Genomic DNA, 27,606 nt, shown 5'->3' with positions numbered 1-27,606 from the left:
TTCTTGAGGTCTGTTACGTGATGCCTACTCCTGGGTAGTCGGTTGGTCCTTGAGGATGACTTTGGAACAGTGGGGATGGCGATATTTAGTCCAGAGCAGGGGATGGTCCTGGTTTTAATGAAAAAGGCCACGTCAGGAGAGGTGGCACCAATTTAAACTACATTTACAAGGGTGCAAATATACTGCACAGTACTAAGCAGGGATCATTGGTCTTTAGATCCTGAGCTCCCCATAGTGCCTCGGGGCTAGCTCATCTCAAAATAAGACAGGGCTGCTTCTACTCTGGGCTCCTCAGCTTCTGTGTCACTTCCTATCAAACTGATCCAAGTGCTGTCTACGCCATCCTTAAAGAAGGCGCTGAAGGCTCTACCACCTAAGGTGTGTGAAGGCCACCTCAGCAGCTGTGTGTGTTGTAATTGTAATTGTAATTGTAATTTATATTTATATAGCGCATTATCAGCAACGGTCTCTAAGCGCTTGCTTTGGGAACCCGTCCTGGTTTTTCCCTGTGAGATAACCCGTACTGGGCACCCCCAAGGTGAAAGCCAGGCATCCCGCCGCGGGGGCCATAGTGGAGATTAAGCAAGCTATTGCCCAGAGTTGCAGAGTGTGAACCCGTGAATCGAGCAGGCACCGAAGCGAGAATTATCGAGTCCGTGGACATTTTGGGGTCAAGACCCTGCCGCGTCGGGAATTGAACCCTGGTCCCGGGTCTGACCTCTGCTTCATGGTCTGCCTCTTCTAACCATTGAGCCACACTACATTAAAAAAATGTAGTGAGTCAGTCAGTCCATCAGTAAGGACACAGGAGTGTCCTTACAGGTTCCACTATTTCTACAGAAAGGTTTCAGACTACATTTTTTCCCTTCAGAGTCGAAGGAACCACACTTGATACATTTATAGGATGATCAATTAACGATAGGAGAACTCTGTTAGGTGACTAAAAGGGAGGAGAGACAGTATAGGAGACAGGCTGAGAGAGACAATAACATGATAAAAAACTTAGAACAAGATAGCAGGTGGGTTAAATTAAGCGGGTTATTCGTGAGCTGTGGGGGGAAGAGTTCATAAAAATAAGGCAAAGAAATAAGGCTAAGAAGAGACAGAGGCAAATTGTGTTTCTCATATTGACACAAGTGCGAGCAACAAACGGAAGCCAGGAGCTCTTTAATAATATAATTTGATTATATGACTCTTTGGGCTGAATGAAACTAAAGGCGCATTTTCACTGTCTGCGCCAGACTCACTTAATAAGAGGTGCACCCTGCACAAACAATGAAAATGTGCCGTATTAGAGTGAATGCACTGCCGCCAGGGCAGCCGTGAACTCATGTTTATGTGAAAAACAGAGCGGCTGCTTCGAAGTCACTTTGTGTTTTCAAAGTACAGTCGGGTTTGAAGGGGGAATAGAGATCAGTGAGTGACTGTACCTGCCTGCAAAGGGATGTCTGGGGGTCCATGGGACTCCCCTTTACCCCTCCAGAGGTCTGCCATCAGGAGGTGCACTGTCAGTGTGCCTCCTGAGAGCTCCTTTGCCTCAGCGCCCACGTCTGTAATACTGAGTTTGCAAAAACAACAGGTGATGGACCGAATGAGGATCAATGTCACACATTCAACCCAGTCAAAAGATCTGGGTCCTAATCCATCGTTTTTTTGCACTCCAAACCACCCTGGGTTAGACAATGGCGATATGCAAATCAGCTCTGACCCTGTGCCCCATGGGAACAGTCCAGTCCGAACTACAAAAGCCATGTCCTTCCCAGAACGGAATCAAGCATCCGAGGACCGGACCGGTTTCGAGGTAACACCTCTCATCAGACCGGCTAGCTTGACTCCAGTGGTGTGGAGTGCCTGGGACCCACGTCTGGGCATCCCCAGTACACTTATAGCGAGTTTGCAAAAACAACAGGTGATGGACCGAATGAGGATCAATGTCACACATTCAACCCAGTCAAAAGATCTGGGTCCTAATCCATCGTTTTTTTGCACTCCACACCACCCTGGGTTAGACAATGGCGATATGCAAATCAGCTCTGACCCTGTGCCCCATGGGAACAGTCCAGTCCGAACTACAAAAGCCATGTCCTTCCCAGAACGGAATCAAGCATCTGAGGACCGGACCGGTTTCGAGGTAACACCTCTCATCAGCCCGGCTAGCTTGACTCCAGTGGTGTGGAGTGCCTGGGACCCACGTCTGGGCATCCCAAGTACACTTATAGCGAGTTTGCAAAAACAACAGGTGATGGACCGAATGAGGATCAATGTCACACATTCAACCCAGTCAAAAGATCTGGGTCCTAATCCATCGTTTTTTTGCACTCCACACCACCCTGGGTTAGACAATGGCGATATGCAAATCAGCTCTGACCCTGTGCCCCATGGGAACAGTCCAGTCCGAACTACAAAAGCCATGTTCTTCCCAGAACGGAATCAAGCATCCGAGGACCGGACCGGTTTCGAGGTAACACCTCTCATCAGCCCGGCTAGCTTGACTCCAGTGGTGTGGAGTGCCTGGGACCCACGTCTGGGCATCCCCAGTACACTTATAGCGAGTTTGCAAAAACAACAGGTGATGGACCGAATGAGGATCAATGTCACACATTCAACCCAGTCAAAAGATCTGGGTCCTAATCCATCGTTTTTTTGCACTCCACACCACCCTGGGTTAGACAATGGCGATATGCAAATCAGCTCTGACCCTGTGCCCCATGGGAACAGTCCAGTCCGAACTACAAAAGCCATGTCCTTCCCAGAACGGAATCAAGCATCCGAGGACCGGACCGGTTTCAAGGTAACACCTCTCATCAGCCCGGCTAGCTTGACTCCAGTGGTGTGGAGTGCCTGGGACCCACGTCTGGGCATCCCCAGTACACTTATAGCGAGTTTGCAAAAACAACAGGTGATGGACCGAATGAGGATCAATGTCACACATTCAACCCAGTCAAAAGATCTGGGTCCTAATCCATCGTTTTTTTGCACTCCACACCACCCTGGGTTAGACAATGACGATATGCAAATCAGCTCTGACCCTGTGCCCCATGGGAACAGTCCAGTCCGAACTACAAAAGCCATGTCCTTCCCAGAACGGAATCAAGCATCCGAGGACCGGACCGGTTTCGAGGTAACACCTCTCATCAGCCCGGCTAGCTTGACTCCAGTGGTGTGGAGTGCCTGGGACCCACGTCTGGGCATCCCCAGTACACTTATAGCGAGTTTTCAAAAACAACAGGTGATGGACCGAATGAGGATCAATGTCACACATTCAACCCAGTCAAAAGATCTGGGTCCTAATCCATCGTTTTTTTGCACTCCACACCACCCTGGGTTAGACAATGGCGATATGCAAATCAGCTCTGACCCTGTGCCCCATGGGAACAGTCCAGTCCGAACTACAAAAGCCATGTCCTTCCCAGAACGGAATCAAGCATACGAGGACCGGACCGGTTTCGAGGTAACACCTCTCATCAGCCCGGCTAGCTTGACTCCAGTGGTGTGGAGTGCCTGGGACCCACGTCTGGGCATCCCCAGTACACTTATAGCGAGTTTGCAAAAACAACAGGTGATGGACCGAATGAGGATCAATGTCACACATTCAACCCAGTCAAAAGATCTGGGTCCTAATCCATCGTTTTTTTGCACTCCACACCACCCTGGGTTAGACAATGGCGATATGCAAATCAGCTCTGACCCTGTGCCCCATGGGAACAGTCCAGTCCGAACTACAAAAGCCATGTCCTTCCCAGAACGGAATCAAGCATCCGAGGACCGGACCGGTTTCGAGGTAACACCTCTCATCAGCCCGGCTAGCTTGACTCCAGTGGTGTGGAGTGCCTGGGACCCACGTCTGGGCATCCCCAGTACACTTATAGCGAGTTTGCAAAAACAACAGGTGATGGACCGAATGAGGATCAATGTCACACATTCAACCCAGTCAAAAGATCTGGGTCCTAGTCCATCGTTTTTTTGCACTCCACACCACCCTGGGTTAGACAATGGCGATATGCAAATCAGCTCTGACCCTGTGCCCCATGGGAACAGTCCAGTCCGAACTACAAAAGCCATGTCCTTCCCAGAACGGAATCAAGCATACGAGGACCGGACCGGTTTCGAGGTTACACCTCTCATCAGCCCGGCTAGCTTGACTCCAGTGGTGTGGAGTGCCTGGGACCCACGTCTGGGCATCCCCAGTACACTTATAGCGAGTTTGCAAAAACAACAGGTGATGGACCGAATGAGGATCAATGTCACACATTCAACCCAGTCAAAAGATCTGGGTCCTAATCCATCGTTTTTTTGCACTCCAAACCACCCTGGGTTAGACAATGGCGATATGCAAATCAGCTCTGACCCTGTGCCCCATGGGAACAGTCCAGTCCGAACTACAAAAGCCATGTCCTTCCCAGAACGGAATCAAGCATCCGAGGACCGGACCGGTTTCGAGGTAACACCTCTCATCAGACCGGCTAGCTTGACTCCAGTGGTGTGGAGTGCCTGGGACCCACGTCTGGGCATCCCCAGTACACTTATAGCGAGTTTGCAAAAACAACAGGTGATGGACCGAATGAGGATCAATGTCACACATTCAACCCAGTCAAAAGATCTGGGTCCTAATCCATCGTTTTTTTGCACTCCACACCACCCTGGGTTAGACAATGGCGATATGCAAATCAGCTCTGACCCTGTGCCCCATGGGAACAGTCCAGTCCGAACTACAAAAGCCATGTCCTTCCCAGAACGGAATCAAGCATCTGAGGACCGGACCGGTTTCGAGGTAACACCTCTCATCAGCCCGGCTAGCTTGACTCCAGTGGTGTGGAGTGCCTGGGACCCACGTCTGGGCATCCCAAGTACACTTATAGCGAGTTTGCAAAAACAACAGGTGATGGACCGAATGAGGATCAATGTCACACATTCAACCCAGTCAAAAGATCTGGGTCCTAATCCATCGTTTTTTTGCACTCCACACCACCCTGGGTTAGACAATGGCGATATGCAAATCAGCTCTGACCCTGTGCCCCATGGGAACAGTCCAGTCCGAACTACAAAAGCCATGTTCTTCCCAGAACGGAATCAAGCATCCGAGGACCGGACCGGTTTCGAGGTAACACCTCTCATCAGCCCGGCTAGCTTGACTCCAGTGGTGTGGAGTGCCTGGGACCCACGTCTGGGCATCCCCAGTACACTTATAGCGAGTTTGCAAAAACAACAGGTGATGGACCGAATGAGGATCAATGTCACACATTCAACCCAGTCAAAAGATCTGGGTCCTAATCCATCGTTTTTTTGCACTCCACACCACCCTGGGTTAGACAATGGCGATATGCAAATCAGCTCTGACCCTGTGCCCCATGGGAACAGTCCAGTCCGAACTACAAAAGCCATGTCCTTCCCAGAACGGAATCAAGCATCCGAGGACCGGACCGGTTTCAAGGTAACACCTCTCATCAGCCCGGCTAGCTTGACTCCAGTGGTGTGGAGTGCCTGGGACCCACGTCTGGGCATCCCCAGTACACTTATAGCGAGTTTGCAAAAACAACAGGTGATGGACCGAATGAGGATCAATGTCACACATTCAACCCAGTCAAAAGATCTGGGTCCTAATCCATCGTTTTTTTGCACTCCACACCACCCTGGGTTAGACAATGACGATATGCAAATCAGCTCTGACCCTGTGCCCCATGGGAACAGTCCAGTCCGAACTACAAAAGCCATGTCCTTCCCAGAACGGAATCAAGCATCCGAGGACCGGACCGGTTTCGAGGTAACACCTCTCATCAGCCCGGCTAGCTTGACTCCAGTGGTGTGGAGTGCCTGGGACCCACGTCTGGGCATCCCCAGTACACTTATAGCGAGTTTTCAAAAACAACAGGTGATGGACCGAATGAGGATCAATGTCACACATTCAACCCAGTCAAAAGATCTGGGTCCTAATCCATCGTTTTTTTGCACTCCACACCACCCTGGGTTAGACAATGGCGATATGCAAATCAGCTCTGACCCTGTGCCCCATGGGAACAGTCCAGTCCGAACTACAAAAGCCATGTCCTTCCCAGAACGGAATCAAGCATACGAGGACCGGACCGGTTTCGAGGTAACACCTCTCATCAGCCCGGCTAGCTTGACTCCAGTGGTGTGGAGTGCCTGGGACCCACGTCTGGGCATCCCCAGTACACTTATAGCGAGTTTGCAAAAACAACAGGTGATGGACCGAATGAGGATCAATGTCACACATTCAACCCAGTCAAAAGATCTGGGTCCTAATCCATCGTTTTTTTGCACTCCACACCACCCTGGGTTAGACAATGGCGATATGCAAATCAGCTCTGACCCTGTGCCCCATGGGAACAGTCCAGTCCGAACTACAAAAGCCATGTCCTTCCCAGAACGGAATCAAGCATCCGAGGACCGGACCGGTTTCGAGGTAACACCTCTCATCAGCCCGGCTAGCTTGACTCCAGTGGTGTGGAGTGCCTGGGACCCACGTCTGGGCATCCCCAGTACACTTATAGCGAGTTTGCAAAAACAACAGGTGATGGACCGAATGAGGATCAATGTCACACATTCAACCCAGTCAAAAGATCTGGGTCCTAGTCCATCGTTTTTTTGCACTCCACACCACCCTGGGTTAGACAATGGCGATATGCAAATCAGCTCTGACCCTGTGCCCCATGGGAACAGTCCAGTCCGAACTACAAAAGCCATGTCCTTCCCAGAACGGAATCAAGCATACGAGGACCGGACCGGTTTCGAGGTTACACCTCTCATCAGCCCGGCTAGCTTGACTCCAGTGGTGTGGAGTGCCTGGGACCCACGTCTGGGCATCCCCAGTACACTTATAGCGAGTTTGCAAAAACAACAGGTGATGGACCGAATGAGGATCAATGTCACACATTCAACCCAGTCAAAAGATCTGGGTCCTAATCCATCGTTTTTTTGCACTCCACACCACCCTGGGTTAGACAATGGCGATATGCAAATCAGCTCTGACCCTGTGCCCCATGGGAACAGTCCAGTCCGAACTACAAAAGCCATGTCCTTCCCAGAACGGAATCAAGCATCCGAGGACCGGACCGGTTTCGAGGTAACACCTCTCATCAGCCCGGCTAGCTTGAGTCCAGTGGTGTGGAGTGCCTGGGACCCACGTCTGGGCATCCCCAGTACACTTATAGCGAGTTTGCAAAAACAACAGGTGATGGACCGAATGAGGATCAATGTCACACATTCAACCCAGTCAAAAGATCTGGGTCCTAGTCCATCGTTTTTTTGCACTCCACACCACCCTGGGTTAGGCAATGGCGATATGCAAATCAGCTCTGACCCTGTGCCCCATGGGAACAGTCCAGTCCGAACTACAAAAGCCATGTCCTTCCCACAACGGAATCAAGCATCCGAGGACCGGACCGGTTTCGAGGTAACACCTCTCATCAGCCCGGCTAGCTTGACTCCAGTGGTGTGTAGTGCCTGGGACCCACGTCTGGGCATCCCCAGTACATTTATAGCGAGTTTGCAAAAACAACAGGTGATGGACCGAATGAGGATCAATGTCACACATTCAACCCAGTCAAAAGATCTGGGTCCTAATCCATCGTTTTTTTGCACTCCACACCACCCTGGGTTAGACAATGGCGATATGCAAATCAGCTCTGACCCTGTGCCCCATGGGAACAGTCCAGTCCGAACTACAAAAGCCATGTCCTTCCCAGAACGGAATCAAGCATCCGAGGACTGGACCGGTTTCGAGGTAACACCTCTCATCAGCCCGGCTAGCTTGACTCCAGTGGTGTGGAGTGCCTGGGACCCACGTCTGGGCATCCCCAGTACACTTATAGCGAGTTTGCAAAAACAACAGGTGATGGACCGAATGAGGATCAATGTCACACATTCAACCCAGTCAAAAGATCTGGGTCCTAATCCATCGTTTTTTTGCACTCCACACCACCCTGGGTTAGACAATGGTGATATGCAAATCAGCTCTGACCCTGTGCCCCATGGGAACAGTCCAGTCCGAACTACAAAAGCCATGTCCTTCTCAGAACGGAATCAAGCATCCGAGGACCGGACCGGTTTCGAGGTAACACCTCTCATCAGCCTGGCTAGCTTGACTCCAGTGGTGTGGAGTGCCTGGGACCCACGTCTGGGCATCCCCAGTACACTTATAGCGAGTTTGCAAAAACAACAGGTGATGGACCGAATGAGGATCAATGTCACTCATTCAACCCAGTCAAAAGATCTGGGTCCTAATCCATCGTTTTTTTTGCACTCCACACCACCCTGGGTTAGACAATGGCGATATGCAATTCAGCTCTGACCCTGTGCCCCATGGGAACAGTCCAGTCCGAACTACAAAAGCCATGTCCTTCCCAGAACGGAATCAAGCATCCGAGGACCGGACCGGTTTCGAGGTAACACCTCTCATCAGCCCGGCTAGCTTGACTCCAGTGGTGTGGAGTGCCTGGGACCCACGTCTGGGCATCCCCAGTACACTTATAGCGAGTTTGCAAAAACAACAGGTGATGGACCGAATGAGGATCAATGTCACACATTCAACCCAGTCAAAAGATCTGGGTCCTAATCCATCGTTTTTTTGCACTCCACACCACCCTGGGTTAGACAATGGCGATATGCAAATCAGCTCTGACCCTGTGCCCCATGGGAACAGTCCAGTCCGAACTACAAAAGCCATGTCCTCCCCAGAACGGAATCAAGCATCCGAGGACCGGACCGGTTTCGAGGTAACACCTCTCATCAGCCCGGCTAGCTTGACTCCAGTGGTGTGGAGTGCCTGGGACCCACGTCTGGGCATCCCCAGTACACTTATAGCGAGTTTGCAAAAACAACAGGTGATGGACCGAATGAGGATCAATGTCACACATTCAACCCAGTCAAAAGATCTGGGTCCTAATCCATCGTTTTTTTGCACTCCACACCACCCTGGGTTAGACAATGGCGATATGCAAATCAGCTCTGACCCTGTGCCCCATGGGAACAGTCCAGTCCGAACTACAAAAGCCATGTCCTTCCCAGAACGGAATCAAGCATCCGAGGACCGGACCGGTTTCGAGGTAACACCTCTCATCAGCCCGGCTAGCTTGACTCCAGTGGTGTGGAGTGCCTGGGACCCACGTCTGGGCATCCCCAGTACACTTATAGCGAGTTTGCAAAAACAACAGGTGATGGACCGAATGAGGATCAATGTCACACATTCAACCCAGTCAAAAGATCTGGGTCCTAGTCCATCGTTTTTTTGCACTCCACACCACCCTGGGTTAGACAATGGCGATATGCAAATCAGCTCTGACCCTGTGCCCCATGGGAACAGTCCAGTCCGAACTACAAAAGCCATGTCCTTCCCAGAACGGAATCAAGCATCCGAGGACCGGACCGGTTTCGAGGTAACACCTCTCATCAGCCCGGCTAGCTTGACTCCAGTGGTGTGGAGTGCCTGGGACCCACGTCTGGGCATCCCCAGTACACTTATAGCGAGTTTGCAAAAACAACAGGTGATGGACCGAATGAGGATCAATGTCACACATTCAACCCAGTCAAAAGATCTGGGTCCTAATCCATCGTTTTTTTGCACTCCACACCACCCTGGGTTAGACAATGGCGATATGCAAATCAGCTCTGACCCTGTGCCCCATGGGAACAGTCCAGTCCGAACTACAAAAGCCATGTCCTTCCCAGAACGGAATCAAGCATCCGAGGACCGGACCGGTTTCGAGGTAACACCTCTCATCAGCCCGGCTAGCTTGACTCCAGTGGTGTGGAGTGCCTGGGACCCACGTCTGGGCATCCCCAGTACACTTATAGCGAGTTTGCAAAAACAACAGGTGATGGACCGAATGAGGATCAATGTCACACATTCAACCCAGTCAAAAGATCTGGGTCCTAGTCCATCATTTTTTTGCACTCCACACCACCCTGGGTTAGACAATGGCGATATGCAAATCAGCTCTGACCCTGTGCCCCATGGGAACAGTCCAGTCCGAACTACAAAAGCCATGTCCTTCCCAGAACGGAATCAAGCATCCGAGGACCGGACCGGTTTCGAGGTAACACCTCTCATCAGCCCGGCTAGCTTGACTCCAGTGGTGTGGAGTGCCTGGGACCCACATCTGGGCATCCCCAGTACACTTATAGCGAGTTTGCAAAAACAACAGGTGATGGACCGAATGAGGATCAATGTCACACATTCAACCCAGTCAAAAGATCTGGGTCCTAATCCATCGTTTTTTTGCACTCCACACCACCCTGGGTTAGACAATGGCGATATGCAAATCAGCTCTGACCCTGTGCCCCATGGGAATAGTCCAGTCCGAACTACAAAAGCCATGTCCTTCCCAGAACGGAATCAAGCATCCGAGGACCGGACCGGTTTCGAGGTAACACCTCTCATCAGCCCGGCTAGCTTGACTCCAGTGGTGTGGAGTGCCTGGGACCCACGTCTGGGCATCCCCAGTACACTTATAGCGAGTTTGCAAAAACAACAGGTGATGGACCGAATGAGGATCAATGTCACACATTCAACCCAGTCAAAAGATCTGGGTCCTAATCCATCGTTTTTTTGCACTCCACACCACCCTGGGTTAGACAATGGCGATATGCAAATCAGCTCTGACCCTGTGCCCCATGGGAACAGTCCAGTCCGAACTACAAAAGCCATGTCCTTCCCAGAACGGAATCAAGCATCCGAGGACCGGACCTGTTTCGAGGTAACACCTCTCATCAGCCCGGCTAGCTTGACTCCAGTGGTGTGGAGTGCCTGGGACCCACGTCTGGGCATCCCCAGTACACTTATAGCGAGTTTGCAAAAACAACAGGTGATGGACCGAATGAGGATCAATGTCACACATTCAACCCAGTCAAAAGATCTGGGTCCTAGTCCATCGTTTTTTTGCACTCCACACCACCCTGGGTTAGACAATGGCGATATGCAAATCAGCTCTGACCCTGTGCCCCATGGGAACAGTCCAGTCCGAACTACAAAAGCCATGTCCTTCCCAGAACGGAATCAAGCATCCGAGGACCGGACCGGTTTCGAGGTAACACCTCTCATCAGCCCGGCTAGCATGACTCCAGTGGTGTGGAGTGCCTGGGACCCACGTCTGGGCATCCCCAGTACACTTATAGCGAGTTTGCAAAAACAACAGGTGATGGACCGAATGAGGATCAATGTCACACATTCAACCCAGTCAAAAGATCTGGGTCCTAGTCCATCGTTTTTTTTGCACTCCACACCACCCTGGGTTAGACAATGGCGATATGCAAATCAGCTCTGACCCTGTGCCCCATGGGAACAGTCCAGTCCGAACTACAAAAGCCATGTCCTTCCCAGAACGGAATCAAGCATCCGAGGACCGGACCGGTTTCGAGGTAACACCTCTCATCAGCCCGGCTAGCTTGACTCCAGTGGTGTGGAGTGCCTGGGACCCACATCTGGGTATCCCCAGTACACTTATAGCGAGTTTGCAAAAACAACAGGTGATGGACCGAATGAGGATCAATGTCACACATTCAACCCAGTCAAAAGATCTGGGTCCTAATCCATCGTTTTTTTGCACTCCACACCACCCTGGGTTAGACAATGGTGATATGCAAATCAGCTCTGACCCTGTGCCCCATGGGAACAGTCCAGTCCGAACTACAAAAGCCATGTCCTTCTCAGAACGGAATCAAGCATCCGAGGACCGGACCGGTTTCGAGGTAACACCTCTCATCAGCCTGGCTAGCTTGACTCCAGTGGTGTGGAGTGCCTGGGACCCACGTCTGGGCATCCCCAGTACACTTATAGCGAGTTTGCAAAAACAACAGGTGATGGACCAAATGAGGATCAATGTCACTCATTCAACCCAGTCAAAAGATCTGGGTCCTAATCCATCGTTTTTTTTGCACTCCACACCACCCTGGGTTAGACAATGGCGATATGCAATTCAGCTCTGACCCTGTGCCCCATGGGAACAGTCCAGTCCGAACTACAAAAGCCATGTCCTTCCCAGAACGGAATCAAGCATCCGAGGACCGGACCGGTTTCGAGGTAACACCTCTCATCAGCCCGGCTAGCTTGACTCCAGTGGTGTGGAGTGCCTGGGACCCACGTCTGGGCATCCCCAGTACACTTATAGCGAGTTTGCAAAAACAACAGGTGATGGACCGAATGAGGATCAATGTCACACATTCAAACCAGTCAAAAGATCTGGGTCCTAATCCATCGTTTTTTTGCACTCCACACCACCCTGGGTTAGACAATGGCGATATGCAAATCAGCTCTGACCCTGTGCCCCATGGGAACAGTCCAGTCCGAACTACAAAAGCCATGTCCTCCCCAGAACGGAATCAAGCATCCGAGGACCGGACCGGTTTCGAGGTAACACCTCTCATCAGCCCGGCTAGCTTGACTCCAGTGGTGTGGAGTGCCTGGGACCCACGTCTGGGCATCCCCAGTACACTTATAGCGAGTTTGCAAAAACAACAGGTGATGGACCGAATGAGGATCAATGTCACACATTCAACCCAGTCAAAAGATCTGGGTCCTAATCCATCGTTTTTTTGCACTCCACACCACCCTGGGTTAGACAATGGCGATATGCAAATCAGCTCTGACCCTGTGCCCCATGGGAACAGTCCAGTCCGAACTACAAAAGCCATGTCCTTCCCAGAACGGAATCAAGCATCCGAGGACCGGACCGGTTTCGAGGTAACACCTCTCATCAGCCCGGCTAGCTTGACTCCAGTGGTGTGGAGTGCCTGGGACCCACGTCTGGGCATCCCCAGTACACTTATAGCGAGTTTGCAAAAACAACAGGTGATGGACCGAATGAGGATCAATGTCACACATTCAACCCAGTCAAAAGATCTGGGTCCTAGTCCATCGTTTTTTTGCACTCCACACCACCCTGGGTTAGACAATGGCGATATGCAAATCAGCTCTGACCCTGTGCCCCATGGGAACAGTCCAGTCCGAACTACAAAAGCCATGTCCTTCCCAGAACGGAATCAAGCATCCGAGGACCGGACCGGTTTCGAGGTAACACCTCTCATCAGCCCGGCTAGCTTGACTCCAGTGGTGTGGAGTGCCTGGGACCCACGTCTGGGCATCCCCAGTACACTTATAGCGAGTTTGCAAAAACAACAGGTGATGGACCGAATGAGGATCAATGTCACACATTCAACCCAGTCAAAAGATCTGGGTCCTAATCCATCGTTTTTTTGCACTCCACACCACCCTGGGTTAGACAATGGCGATATGCAAATCAGCTCTGACCCTGTGCCCCATGGGAACAGTCCAGTCCGAACTACAAAAGCCATGTCCTTCCCAGAACGGAATCAAGCATCCGAGGACCGGACCGGTTTCGAGGTAACACCTCTCATCAGCCCGGCTAGCTTGACTCCAGTGGTGTGGAGTGCCTGGGACCCACGTCTGGGCATCCCCAGTACACTTATAGCGAGTTTGCAAAAACAACAGGTGATGGACCGAATGAGGATCAATGTCACACATTCAACCCAGTCAAAAGATCTGGGTCCTAGTCCATCGTTTTTTTGCACTCCACACCACCCTGGGTTAGACAATGGCGATATGCAAATCAGCTCTGACCCTGTGCCCCATGGGAACAGTCCAGTCCGAACTACAAAAGCCATGTCCTTCCCAGAACGGAATCAAGCATCCGAGGACCGGACCGGTTTCGAGGTAACACCTCTCATCAGCCCGGCTAGCTTGACTCCAGTGGTGTGGAGTGCCTGGGACCCACATCTGGGCATCCCCAGTACACTTATAGCGAGTTTGCAAAAACAACAGGTGATGGACCGAATGAGGATCAATGTCACACATTCAACCCAGTCAAAAGATCTGGGTCCTAATCCATCGTTTTTTTGCACTCCACACCACCCTGGGTTAGACAATGGCGATATGCAAATCAGCTCTGACCCTGTGCCCCATGGGAATAGTCCAGTCCGAACTACAAAAGCCATGTCCTTCCCAGAACGGAATCAAGCATCCGAGGACCGGACCGGTTTCGAGGTAACACCTCTCATCAGCCCGGCTAGCTTGACTCCAGTGGTGTGGAGTGCCTGGGACCCACGTCTGGGCATCCCCAGTACACTTATAGCGAGTTTGCAAAAACAACAGGTGATGGACCGAATGAGGATCAATGTCACACATTCAACCCAGTCAAAAGATCTGGGTCCTAATCCATCGTTTTTTTGCACTCCACACCACCCTGGGTTAGACAATGGCGATATGCAAATCAGCTCTGACCCTGTGCCCCATGGGAACAGTCCAGTCCGAACTACAAAAGCCATGTCCTTCCCAGAACGGAATCAAGCATCCGAGGACCGGACCGGTTTCGAGGTAACACCTCTCATCAGCCCGGCTAGCTTGACTCCAGTGGTGTGGAGTGCCTGGGACCCACGTCTGGGCATCCCCAGTACACTTATAGCGAGTTTGCAAAAACAACAGGTGATGGACCGAATGAGGATCAATGTCACACATTCAACCCAGTCAAAAGATCTGGGTCCTAGTCCATCGTTTTTTTGCACTCCACACCACCCTGGGTTAGACAATGGCGATATGCAAATCAGCTCTGACCCTGTGCCCCATGGGAACAGTCCAGTCCGAACTACAAAAGCCATGTCCTTCCCAGAACGGAATCAAGCATCCGAGGACCGGACCGGTTTCGAGGTAACACCTCTCATCAGCCCGGCTAGCTTGACTCCAGTGGTGTGGAGTGCCTGGGACCCACATCTGGGCATCCCCAGTACACTTATAGCGAGTTTGCAAAAACAACAGGTGATGGACCGAATGAGGATCAATGTCACACATTCAACCCAGTCAAAAGATCTGGGTCCTAGTCCATCGTTTTTTTGCACTCCACACCACCCTGGGTTAAACAATGGCGATATGCAAATCAGCTCTGACCCTGTGCCCCATGGGAACAGTCCAGTCCGAACTACAAAAGCCATGTCTTTCCCAGAACGGAATCAAGCATCCGAGGACCGGACCGGTTTCGAGGTAACACCTCTCATCAGCCCGGCTAGCTTGACTCCAGTGGTGTGGAGTGCCTGGGACCCACGTCTGGGCATCCCCAGTACACTTATAGCGAGTTTGCAAAAACAACAGGTGATGGACCGAATGAGGATCAATGTCACACATTCAACCCAGTCAAAAGATCTGGGTCCTAATCCATCGTTTTTTTGCACTCCACACCACCCTGGGTTAGACAATGGCGATATGCAAATCAGCTCTGACCCTGTGCCCCATGGGAACAGTCCAGTCCGAACTACAAAAGCCATGTCCTTCCCAGAACGGAATCAAGCATCCGAGGACCGGACCGGTTTCGAGGTAACACCTCTCATCAGCCCGGCTAGCTTGACTCCAGTGGTGTGGAGTGCCTGGGACCCACGTCTGGGCATCCCCAGTACACTTATAGCGAGTTTGCAAAAACAACAGGTGATGGACCGAATGAGGATCAATGTCACACATTCAACCTAGTCAAAAGATCTGGGTCCTAATCCATCGTTTTTTTGCACTCCACACCACCCTGGGTTAGACAATGGCGATATGCAAATCAGCTCTGACCTTGTGCCCCATGGGAACAGTCCAGTCCGAACTACAAAAGCCATGTCCTTCCCAGAACGGAATCAAGCATCCGAGGACCGGACCGGTTTCGAGGTAACACCTCTCATCAGCCCGGCTAGCTTGACTCCAGTGGTGTGGAGTGCCTGGGACCCACGTCTGGGCATCCCCAGTACACTTATAGCGAGTTTGCAAAAACAACAGGTGATGGACCGAATGAGGATCAATGTCACACATTCAACCCAGTCAAAAGATCTGGGTCCTAATCCATCGTTTTTTTGCACTCCACACCACCCTGGGTTAGACAATGGCGATATGCAAATCAGCTCTGACCCTGTGCCCCATGGGAACAGTCCAGTCCGAACTACAAAAGCCATGTCCTTCCCACAACGGAATCAAGCATCCGAGGACCGGACCGGTTTCGAGGTAACACCTCTCATCAGCCCGGCTAGCTTGACTCCAGTGGTGTGGAGTGCCTGGGACCCACGTCTGGGCATCCCCAGTACACTTATAGCGAGTTTGCAAAAACAACAGGTGATGGACCGAATGAGGATCAATGTCACACATTCAACCCAGTCAAAAGATCTGGGTACTAATCCATCGTTTTTTTGCACTCCACACCACCCTGGGTTAGACAATGGCGATATGCAAATCAGCTCTGACCCTGTGCCCCATGGGAACAGTCCAGTCCGAACTACAAAAGCCATGTCCTCCCCAGAACAGAATCAAGCATCCGAGGACCGGACCGGTTTCGAGGTAACACCTCTCATCAGCCCGGCTAGCTTGACTCCAGTGGTGTGGAGTGCCTGGGACCCACGTCTGGGCATCCCCAGTACACTTATAGCGAGTTTGCAAAAACAACAGGTGATGGACCGAATGAGGATCAATGTCACACATTCAACCCAGTCAAAAGATCTGGGTCCTAATCCATCGTTTTTTTGCACTCCACACCACCCTGGGTTAGACAATGGCGATATGCAAATCAGCTCTGACCCTGTGCCCCATGGGAACAGTCCAGTCCGAACTACAAAAGCCATGTCCTCCCCAGAACGGAATCAAGCATCCGAGGACCGGACCGGTTTCGAGGTAACACCTCTCATCAGCCCGGCTAGCTTGACTCCAGTGGTGTGGAGTGCCTGGGACCCACGTCTGGGCATCCCCAGTACACTTATAGCAAGTTTGCAAAAACAACAGGTGATGGACCGAATGAGGATCAATGTCACACATTCAACCCAGTCAAAAGATCTGGGTCCTAATCCATCGTTTTTTTGCACTCCACACCACCCTGGGTTAGACAATGGCGATATGCAAATCAGCTCTGACCCTGTGCCCCATGGGAACAGTCCAGTCCAAACTACAAAAGCCATGTCCTTCCCAGAACGGAATCAAGCATCCGAGGACCGGACCGGTTTCGAGGTAACACCTCTCATCAGCCCGGCTAGCTTGACTCCAGTGGTGTGGAGTGCCTGGGACCCACGTCTGGGCATCCCCAGTACACTTATAGCGAGTTTGCAAAAACAACAGGTGATGGACCGAATGAGGATCAATGTCACACATTCAACCCAGTCAAAAGATCTGGGTCCTAATCCATCGTTTTTTTGCACTCCACACCACCCTGGGTTAGACAATGGCGATATGCAAATCAGCTCTGACCCTGTGCCCCATGGGAACAGTCCAGTCCGAACTACAAAAGCCATGTCCTTCCCAGAACGGAATCAAGCATCCGAGGACCGGACCGGTTTCGAGGTAACACCTCTCATCAGCCCGGCTAGCTTGATTCCAGTGGTGTGGAGTGCCTGGGACCCACGTCTGGGCATCCCCAGTACACTTATAGCGAGTTTGCAAAAACAACAGGTGATGGACCGAATGAGGATCAATGTCACACATTCAACCCAGTCAAAAGATCTGGGTCCTAATCCATCGTTTTTTTGCACTCCACACCACCCTGGGTTAGACAATGGCGATATGCAAATTAGCTCTGACCCTGTGCCCCATGGGAACAGTCCAGTCCGAACTACAAAAGCCATGTCCTTCCCAGAACGGAATCAAGCATCCGAGGACCGGACCGGTTTCGAGGTAACACCTCTCATCAGCCCGGCTAGCTTGACTCCAGTGGTGTGGAGTGCCTGGGACCCACGTCTGGGCATCCCCAGTACACTTATAGCGAGTTTGCAAAAACAACAGGTGATGGACCGAATGAGGATCAATGTTACACATTCAACCCAGTCAAAAGATCTGGGTCCTAATCCATCGTTTTTTTCCACTCCACACCACCCTGGGTTAGACAATGGCGATATGCAAATCAGCTCTGACCCTGTGCCCCATGGGAACAGTCCAGTCCGAACTACAAAAGCCATGTCCTTCCCAGAACGGAATCAAGCATACGAGGACCGGACCGGTTTCGAGGTAACACCTCTCATCAGCCCGGCTAGCTTGACTCCAGTGGTGTGGAGTGCCTGGGACCCACGTCTGGGCATCCCCAGTACACTTATAGCGAGTTTGCAAAAACAACAGGTGATGGACCGAATGAGGATCAATGTCACACATTCAACCCAGTCAAAAGATCTGGGTCCTAATCCATCATTTTTTTGCACTCCACACCACCCTGGGTTAGACAATGGCGCTATGCAAATCAGCTCTGACCCTGTCCCCCTATGGGAACAGTCCAGTCCGAACTACAAAAGCCATGTCCTTCCCAGAACGGAATCAAGCATCCGAGGACCGGACCGGTTTCGAGGTAACACCTCTCATCAGCCCGGCTAGCTTGACTCCAGTGGTGTGGAGTGCCTGGGACCCACGTCTGGGCATCCCCAGTACACTTATAGCGAGTTTGCAAAAACAACAGGTGATGGACCGAATGAGGATCAATGTCACACATTCAACCCAGTCAAAAGATCTGGGTCCTAATCCATCGTTTTTTTGCACTCCACACCACCCTGGGTTAGACAATGGCAATATGCAAATCAGCTCTGACCCTGTGCCCCATGGGAACAGTCCAGTCCGAACTACAAAAGCCATGTCCTTCCCAGAACGGAATCAAGCATCCGAGGACCGGACCGGTTTCGAGGTAACACCTCTCATCAGCCCGGCTAGCTTGACTCCAGTGGTGTGGAGTGCCTGGGACCCACGTCTGGGCATCCCCAGTACACTTATAGCGAGTTTGCAAAAACAACAGGTGATGGACCGAATGAGGATCAATGTCACACATTCAACCCAGTCAAAAGATCTGGGTCCTAATCCATCGTTTTTTTGCACTCCACACCACCCTGGGTTAGACAATGGCGATATGCAAATCAGCTCTGATCCTGTGCCCCATGGGAACAGTCCAGTCCGAACTACAAAAGCCATGTCCTTCCCAGAACGGAATCAAGCATCCGAGGACCGGACCGGTTTCGAGGTAACACCTCTCATCAGCCCGGCTAGCTTGACTCCAGTGGTGTGGAGTGCCTGGGACCCACGTCTGGGCATCCCCAGTACACTCATAGCGAGTTTGCAAAAACAACAGGTGATGGACCGAATGAGGATCAATGTCACACATTCAACCCAGTCAAAAGATCTGGGTCCTAATCCATCGTTTTTTTGCACTCCACACCACCCTGGGTTAGACAATGGCGATATGCAAATCAGCTCTGACCCTGTGCCCCATGGGAACAGTCCAGTCCGAACTACAAAAGCCATGTCCTTCCCAGAACGGAATCAAGCATCCGAGGACCAGACCGGTTTCGAGGTAACACCTCTCATCAGCCCGGCTAGCTTGACTCCAGTGGTGTGGAGTGCCTGGGACCCACGTCTGGGCATCCCCAGTACACTTATAGCGAGTTTGCAAAAACAACAGGTGATGGACCGAATGAATATCAATGTCACACATTCAACCCAGTCAAAAGATCTGGGTCCTAATCCATCGTTTTTTTTGCACTCCACACCACCCTGGGTTAGACAATGGCGATATGCAAATCAGCTCTGACCCTGTGCCCCATGGGAACAGTCCAGTCCGAACTACAAAAGCCATGTCCTCCCCAGAACAGAATCAAGCATCCGAGGACCGGACTGGTTTCGAGGTAACACCTCTCATCAGCCTGGCTAGCTTGACTCCAGTGGTGTGGAGTGCCTGGGACCCACGTCTGGGCATCCCCAGTACACTTATAGCGAGTTTGCAAAAACAACAGGTGATGGACCGAATGAGGATCAATGTCACACATTCAACCCAGTCAAAAGATCTGGGTCCTAATCCATCGTTTTTTTGCACTCCACACCACCCTGGGTTAGACAATGGCGATATGCAAATCAGCTCTGACCCTGTGCCCCATGGGAACAGTCCAGTCCGAACTACAAAAGCCATGTCCTCCCCAGAACGGAATCAAGCATCCGAGGACCGGACCGGTTTCGAGGTAACACCTCTCATCAGCCCGGCTAGCTTGACTCCAGTGGTGTGGAGTGCCTGGGACCCACGTCTGGGCATCCCCAGTACACTTATAGCGAGTTTGCAAAAACAACAGGTGATGGACCGAATGAGGATCAATGTCACACATTCAACCCAGTCAAAAGATCTGGGTCCTAATCCATCGTTTTTTTGCACTCCACACCACCCTGGGTTAGACAATGGCGATATGCAAATCAGCTCTGACCCTGTGCCCCATGGGAACAGTCCAGTCCAAACTACAAAAGCCATGTCCTTCCCAGAACGGAATCAAGCATCCGAGGACCGGCCCGGTTTCGAGGTAACACCTCTCATCAGCCCGGCTAGCTTGACTCCAGTGGTGTGGAGTGCCTGGGACCCACGTCTGGGCATCCCCAGTACACTTATAGCGAGTTTGCAAAAACAACAGGTGATGGACCGAATGAGGATCAATGTCACACATTCAACCCAGTCAAAAGATCTGGGTCCTAATCCATCGTTTTTTTGCACTCCACACCACCCTGGGTTAGACAATGGCGATATGCAAATCAGCTCTGACCCTGTGCCCCATGGGAACAGTCCAGTCTGAACTACAAAAGCCATGTCCTTCCCAGAACGGAATCAAGCATCCGAGGACCGGACCGGTTTCGAGGTAACACCTCTCATCAGCCCGGCTAGCTTGACTCCAGTGGTGTGGAGTGCCTGGGACCCACGTCTGGGCATCCCCAGTACACTTATAGCGAGTTTGCAAAAACAACAGGTGATGGACCGAATGAGGATCAATGTCACACATTCAACCCAGTCAAAAGATCTGGGTCCTAATCCATCGTTTTTTTGCACTCCACACCACCCTGGGTTAGACAATGGCGATATGTAAATCAGCTCTGACCCTGTGCCCCATGGGAACAGTCCAGTCCGAACTACAAAAGCCATGTCCTTCCCAGAACGGAATCAAGCATCCGAGGACCGGCCCGGTTTCGAGGTAACACCTCTCATCAGCCCGGCTAGCTTGACTCCAGTGGTGTGGAGTGCCTGGGACCCACGTCTGGGCATCCCCAGTACACTTATAGCGAGTTTGCAAAAACAACAGGTGATGGACCGAATGAGGATCAATGTCACACATTCAACCCAGTCAAAAGATCTGGGTCCTAATCCATCGTTTTTTTGCACTCCACACCACCCTGGGTTAGACAATGGCGATATGCAAATCAGCTCTGACCCTGTGCCCCATGGGAACAGTCCAGTCTGAACTACAAAAGCCATGTCCTTCCCAGAACGGAATCAAGCATCCGAGGACCGGACCGGTTTCGAGGTAACACCTCTCATCAGCCCGGCTAGCTTGACTCCAGTGGTCTGGAGTGCCTGGGACCCACGTCTGGGCATCCCCAGTACACTTATAGCGAGTTTGCAAAAACAACAGGTGATGGACCGAATGAGGATCAATGTCACACATTCAACCCAGTCAAAAGATCTGGGTCCTAATCCATCGTTTTTTTGCACTCCACACCACCCTGGGTTAGACAATGGCGATATGCAAATCAGCTCTGACCCTGTGCCCCATGGGAACAGTCCAGTCCGAACTACAAAAGCCATGTCCTTCCCAAAACGGAATCAAGCATCCGAGGACCGGACCGGTTTCGAGGTAACACCTCTCATCAGCCCGGCTAGCTTGACTCCAGTGGTGTGGAGTGCCTGGGACCCACGTCTGGGCATCCCCAGTACACTTATAGCGAGTTTGCAAAAACAACAGGTGATGGACCGAATGAGGATCAATGTCACACATTCAACCCAGTCAAAAGATCTGGGTCCTAATCCATCGTTTTTTTGCACTCCACACCACCCTGGGTTAGACAATGGCGATATGCAAATCAGCTCTGACCCTGTGCCCCATGGGAACAGTCCAGTCCGAACTACAAAAGCCATGTCCTTCCCAGAACGGAATCAAGCATCCGAGGACCGGACCGGTTTCGAGGTAACACCTCTCATCAGCCCGGCTAGCTTGACTCCAGTGGTGTGGAGTGCCTGGGACCCACGTCTGGGCATCCCCAGTACACTTATAGCGAGTTTGCAAAAACAACAGGTGATGGACCGAATGAGGATCAATGTCACACATTCAACCCAGTCAAAAGACCCGGGTCCTAATCCATCGTTTTTTTGCACTCCACACCACCCTGGGTTAGACAATGGCGATATGCAAATCAGCTCTGACCCTGTGCCCCATGGGAACAGTCCAGTCCGAACTACAAAAGCCATGTCCTTCCCAGACCGGAATCAAGCATCCGAGGACCGGACCGGTTTCGAGGTAACACCTCTCATCAGCCCGGCTAGCTTGACTCCAGTGGTGTGGAGTGCCTGGGACCCACGTCTGGGCATCCCTAGTACACTTATAGCGAGTTTGCAAAAACAACAGGTGATGGACCGAATGATGATCAATGTCACACATTCAACCCAGTCAAAAGATCTGGGTCCTAATCCATCATTTTTTTGCACTCCACACCACCCTGGGTTAGACAATGGTGATATGCAAATCAGCTCTGACCCTGTGCCCCATGGGAACAGTCCACTCCGAACTACAAAAGCCATGTCCTTCCCAGAACGGAATCAAGCATCCGAGGACCGTACCGGTTTCGAGGTAACACCTCTCATTAGCCCGGCTAGCTTGACTCCAGTGGTGTGGAGTGCCTGGGACCCACGCCTGGGCATCCCCAGTACACTTATAGCGAGTTTGCAAAAACAACAGGTGATGGACCGAATGAGGATCAATGTCACACATTCAACCGAGTCAAAAGATCTGGGTCCTAATCCATCGTTTTTTTGCACTCCACACCACCCTGGGTTAGACAATGGCGATATGCAAATCAGCTCTGACCCTGTGCCCCATGGGAACAGTCCAGTCCGAACTACAAAAGCCATGTCCTTCCCAGAACGGAATCAAGCATCCGAGGACCGGACCGGTTTCGAGGTATCACCTCTCATCAGCCCGGCTAGCTTGATTCCAGTGGTGTGGAGTGCCTGGGACCCACGTCTGGGCATCCCCAGTACACTTATAGCGAGTTTGCAAAAACAACAGGTGATGGACCGAATGAGGATCAATGTCACACATTCAACCCAGTCAAAAGATCTGGGTCCTAATCCATCGTTTTTTTGCACTCCACACCACCCTGGGTTAGACAATGGCGATATGCAAATCAGCTCTGACCCTGTGCCCCATGGGAACAGTCCAGTCCGAACTACAAAAGCCATGTCCTTCCCAGAACGGAATCAAGCATCCGAGGACCGGACCGGTTTCGAGGTAACACCTCTCATCAGCCCGGCTAGCTTGACTCCAGTGGTGTGGAGTGCCTGGGACCCACGTCTGGGCATCCCCAGTACACTTATAGCGAGTTTGCAAAAACAACAGGTGATGGACCGAATGAGGATCAATGTCACACATTCAACCCAGTCAAAAGATCTGGGTCCTAATCCATCGTTTTTTTGCACTCCACACCACCCTGGGTTAGACAATGGCGATATGCAAATCAGCTCTGACCCTGTGCCCCATGGGAACAGTCCAGTCCGAACTACAAAAGCCATGTCCTTCCCAGAACGGAATCAAGCATCCGAGGACCGGACCGGTTTCGAGGTAACACCTCTCATCAGCCCGGCTAGCTTGACTCCAGTGGTGTGGAGTGCCTGGGACCCACGTCTGGGCATCCCCAGTACACTTATAGCGAGTTTGCAAAAACAACAGGTGATGGACCGAATGAGGATCAATTTCACACATTCAACCCAGTCAAAAGATCTGGGTCCTAATCCATCGTTTTTTTGCACTCCACACCACCCTGGGTTAGACAATGGCGATATGCAAATCAGCTCTGACCCTGTGCCCCATGGGAACAGTCCAGTCCGAACTACAAAAGCCATGTCCTTCCCAGAACGGAATCAAGCATCCGAGGACCGGACCGGTTTCGAGGTAACACCTCTCATCAGCCCGGCTAGCTTGACTCCAGTGGTGTGGAGTGCCTGGGACCCACGTCTGGGCATCCCCAGTACACTTATAGCGAGTTTGCAAAAACAACAGGTGATGGACCGAATGAGGATCAATGTCACACATTCAACCCAGTCAAAAGATCTGGGTCCTAATCCATCGTTTTTTTGCACTCCACACCACCCTGGGTTAGACAATGGCGATATGCAAATCAGCTCTGACCCTGTGCCCCATGGGAACAGTCCAGTCCGAACTACAAAAGCCATGTACTTCCCAGAACGGAATCAAGCATCCGAGGACCGGACCGGTTTCGAGGTAACACCTCTCATCAGCCCGGCTAGCTTGACTCCAGTGGTGTGGAGTGCCTGGGACCCACGTCTGGGCATCCCCAGTACACTTATAGCGAGTTTGCAAAAACAACAGGTGATGGACCGAATGAGGATCAATGTCACACATTCAACCCAGTCAAAAGATCTGGGTCCTAATCCATCGTTTTTTTGCACTCCACACCACCCTGGGTTAGACAATGGCGATATGCAAATCAGCTCTGACCCTGTGCCCCATGGGAACAGTCCAGTCCGAACTACAAAAGCCATGTCCTTCCCAGAACGGAATCAAGCATCCGAGGACCGGACCGGTTTCGAGGTAACACCTCTCATCAGCCCGGCTAGCTTGACTCCAGTGGTGTGGAGTGCCTGGGACCCACGTCTGGGCATCCCCAGTACACTTATAGCGAGTTTGCAAAAACAACAGGTGATGGACCGAATGAGGATCAATGTCACACATTCAACCCAGTCAAAAGATCTGGGTCCTAATCCATCATTTTTTTGCACTCCACACCACCCTGGGTTAGACAATGGCGATATGCAAATCAGCTCTGACCCTGTGCCCCATGGGAACAGTCCAGTCCGAACTACAAAAGCCATGTCCTTCCCAGAACGGAATCAAGCATCCGAGGACCGGACCGGTTTCGAGGTAACACCTCTCATCAGCCCGGCTAGCTTGACTCCAGTGGTGTGGAGTGCCTGGGACCCACGTCTGGGCATCCCCAGTACACTTATAGCGAGTTTGCAAAAACAACAGGTGATGGACCGAATGAGGATCAATGTCACACATTCAACCCAGTCAAAAGATCTGGGTCCTAATCCATCGTTTTTTTGCACTCCACACCACCCTGGGTTAGACAATGGCGATATGCAAATCAGCTCTGACCCTGTGCCCCATGGGAACAGTCCAGTCCGAACTACAAAAGCCATGTCCTTCCCAGAACGGAATCAAGCATCCGAGGACCGGACCGGTTTCGAGGTAACACCTCTCATCAGCCCGGCTAGCTTGACTCCAGTGGTGTGGAGTGCCTGGGACCCACGTCTGGGCATCCCCAGTACACTTATAGCGAGTTTGCAAAAACAACAGGTGATGGACCGAATGAGGATCAATGTCACACATTCAACCCAGTCAAAAGATCTGGGTCCTAATCCATCGTTTTTTTGCACTCCACACCACCCTGGGTTAGTCAATGGCGATATGCAAATCAGGTCTGACCCTGTGCCCCATGGGAACAGTCCAGTCCGAACTACAAAAGCCATGTCCTTCCCAGAACGGAATCAAGCATCCGAGGACCGGACCGGTTTCGAGGTAACACCTCTCATCAGCCCGGCTAGCTTGACTCCAGTGGTCTGGAGTGCCTGGGACCCACGTCTGGGCATCCCCAGTACACTTATAGCGAGTTTGCAAAAACAACAGGTGATGGACCGAATGAGGGTCAATGTCACACATTCAACCCAGTCAAAAGATCTGGGTCCTAATCCATCGTTTTTTTGCACTCCACACCACCCTGGGTTAGACAATGGCGATATGCAAATCAGCTCTGACCCTGTGCCCCATGGGAACAGTCCAGTCCGAACTACAAAAGCCATGTCCTTCCCAGAACGGAATCAAGCATCCGAGGACCGGACCGGTTTCGAGGTAACACCTCTCATCAGCCCTGCTAGCTTGACTCCAGTGGTGTGGAGTGCCTGGGACCCACGTCTGGGCATCCCCAGTACACTTATAGCGAGTTTGCAAAAACAACAGGTGATGGACCGAATGAGGATCAATGTCACACATTCAACCCAGTCAAAAGATCTGGGTCCTAATCCATCGTTTTTTTGCACTCCACACCACCCTGGGTTAGACAATGGCGATATGCAAATCAGCTCTGACCCTGTGCCCCATGGGAACAGTCCAGTCCGAACTACAAAAGCCATGTCCTTCCCAGAACGGAATCAAGCATCCGAGGACCGGACCGGTTTCGAGGTAACACCTCTCATCAGCCCGGCTAGCTTGACTCCAGTGGTGTGGAGTGCCTGGGACCCACGTCTGGGCATCCCCAGTACACTTATAGCGAGTTTGCAAAAACAACAGGTGATGGACCGAATGAGGATCAATGTCACACATTCAACCGAGTCAAAAGATCTGGGTCCTAATCCATCGTTTTTTTGCACTCCACACCACCCTGGGTTAGACAATGGCGATATGCAAAGCAGCTCTGACCCTGTGCCCCATGGGAACAGTCCAGTCCGAACTACAAAAGCCATGTCCTTCCCAGAACGGAATCAAGCATCCGAGGACCGGACCGGTTTTGAGGTAACACCTCTCATCAGCCCGGCTAGCTTGACTCCAGTGGTGTGGAGTGCCTGGGACCCACGTCTGGGCATCCCCAGTACACTTATAGCGAGTTTGCAAAAACAACAGGTGATGGACCGAATGAGGATCAATGTCACGCATTCAACCCAGTCAAAAGATCTGGGTCCTAATCCATCGTTTTTTTGCACTCCACACCACCCTGGGTTAGACAATGGCGATATGCAAAGCAGCTCTGACCCTGTGCCCCATGGGAACAGTCCAGTCCGAACTACAAAAGCCATGTCCTTCCCAGAACGGAATCAAGCATCCGAGGACCGGACCGGTTTCGAGGTAACACCTCTCATCAACCCGGCTAGCTTGACTCCAGTGGTGTGGAGTGCCTGGGACCCACGTCTGGGCATCCCCAGTACACTTATAGCGAGTTTGCAAAAACAACAGGTGATGGACCGAATGAGGATCAATGTCACACATTCAACCCAGTCAAAAGATCTGGGTCCTAATCCATCGTTTTTTTGCACTCCACACCACCCTGGGTTAGACAATGGCAATATGCAAATCAGATCAAACCCTGTGCCCCATGGGAACAGTCCAGTCCGAACTACAAAAGCCATGTCCTTCCCAGAACGGAATCAAGCATCCGAGGACTGGACCGGTTTCGAGGTAACACCTCTCATCAGCCCGGCTAGCTTGACTCCAGTGGTGTGGAATGCCTGGGACCCACGTCTGGGCATCCCCAGTACACTTATAGCAAGTTTGCAAAAACAACAGGTGATGGACCGAATGAGGATCAATGTCACACATTCAACCCAGTCAAAAGATCTGGGTCCTAATCCATCGTTTTTTTGCACTCCACACCACCCTGGGTTAGACAATGGCGATATGCAAATCAGCTGAAACCCTGTGCCCCATGGGAACAGTCCAGTCCGAACTACAAAAGCCATGTCCTTCCCAGAACGGAATCAAGCATCCGAGGACTGGACCGGTTTCGAGGTAACACCTCTCATCAGCCCGGCTAGCTTGACTCCAGTGGTGTGGAATGCCTGGGACCCA

The sequence above is a fragment of the Lissotriton vulgaris genome, chromosome 4_1 (genome assembly GCF_964263255.1).
Source record: "Lissotriton vulgaris chromosome 4_1, aLisVul1.2, whole genome shotgun sequence".
Lineage (NCBI taxonomy): Eukaryota > Metazoa > Chordata > Amphibia > Caudata > Salamandridae > Lissotriton > Lissotriton vulgaris.
This window is presented reverse-complemented; position numbering follows the sequence as displayed.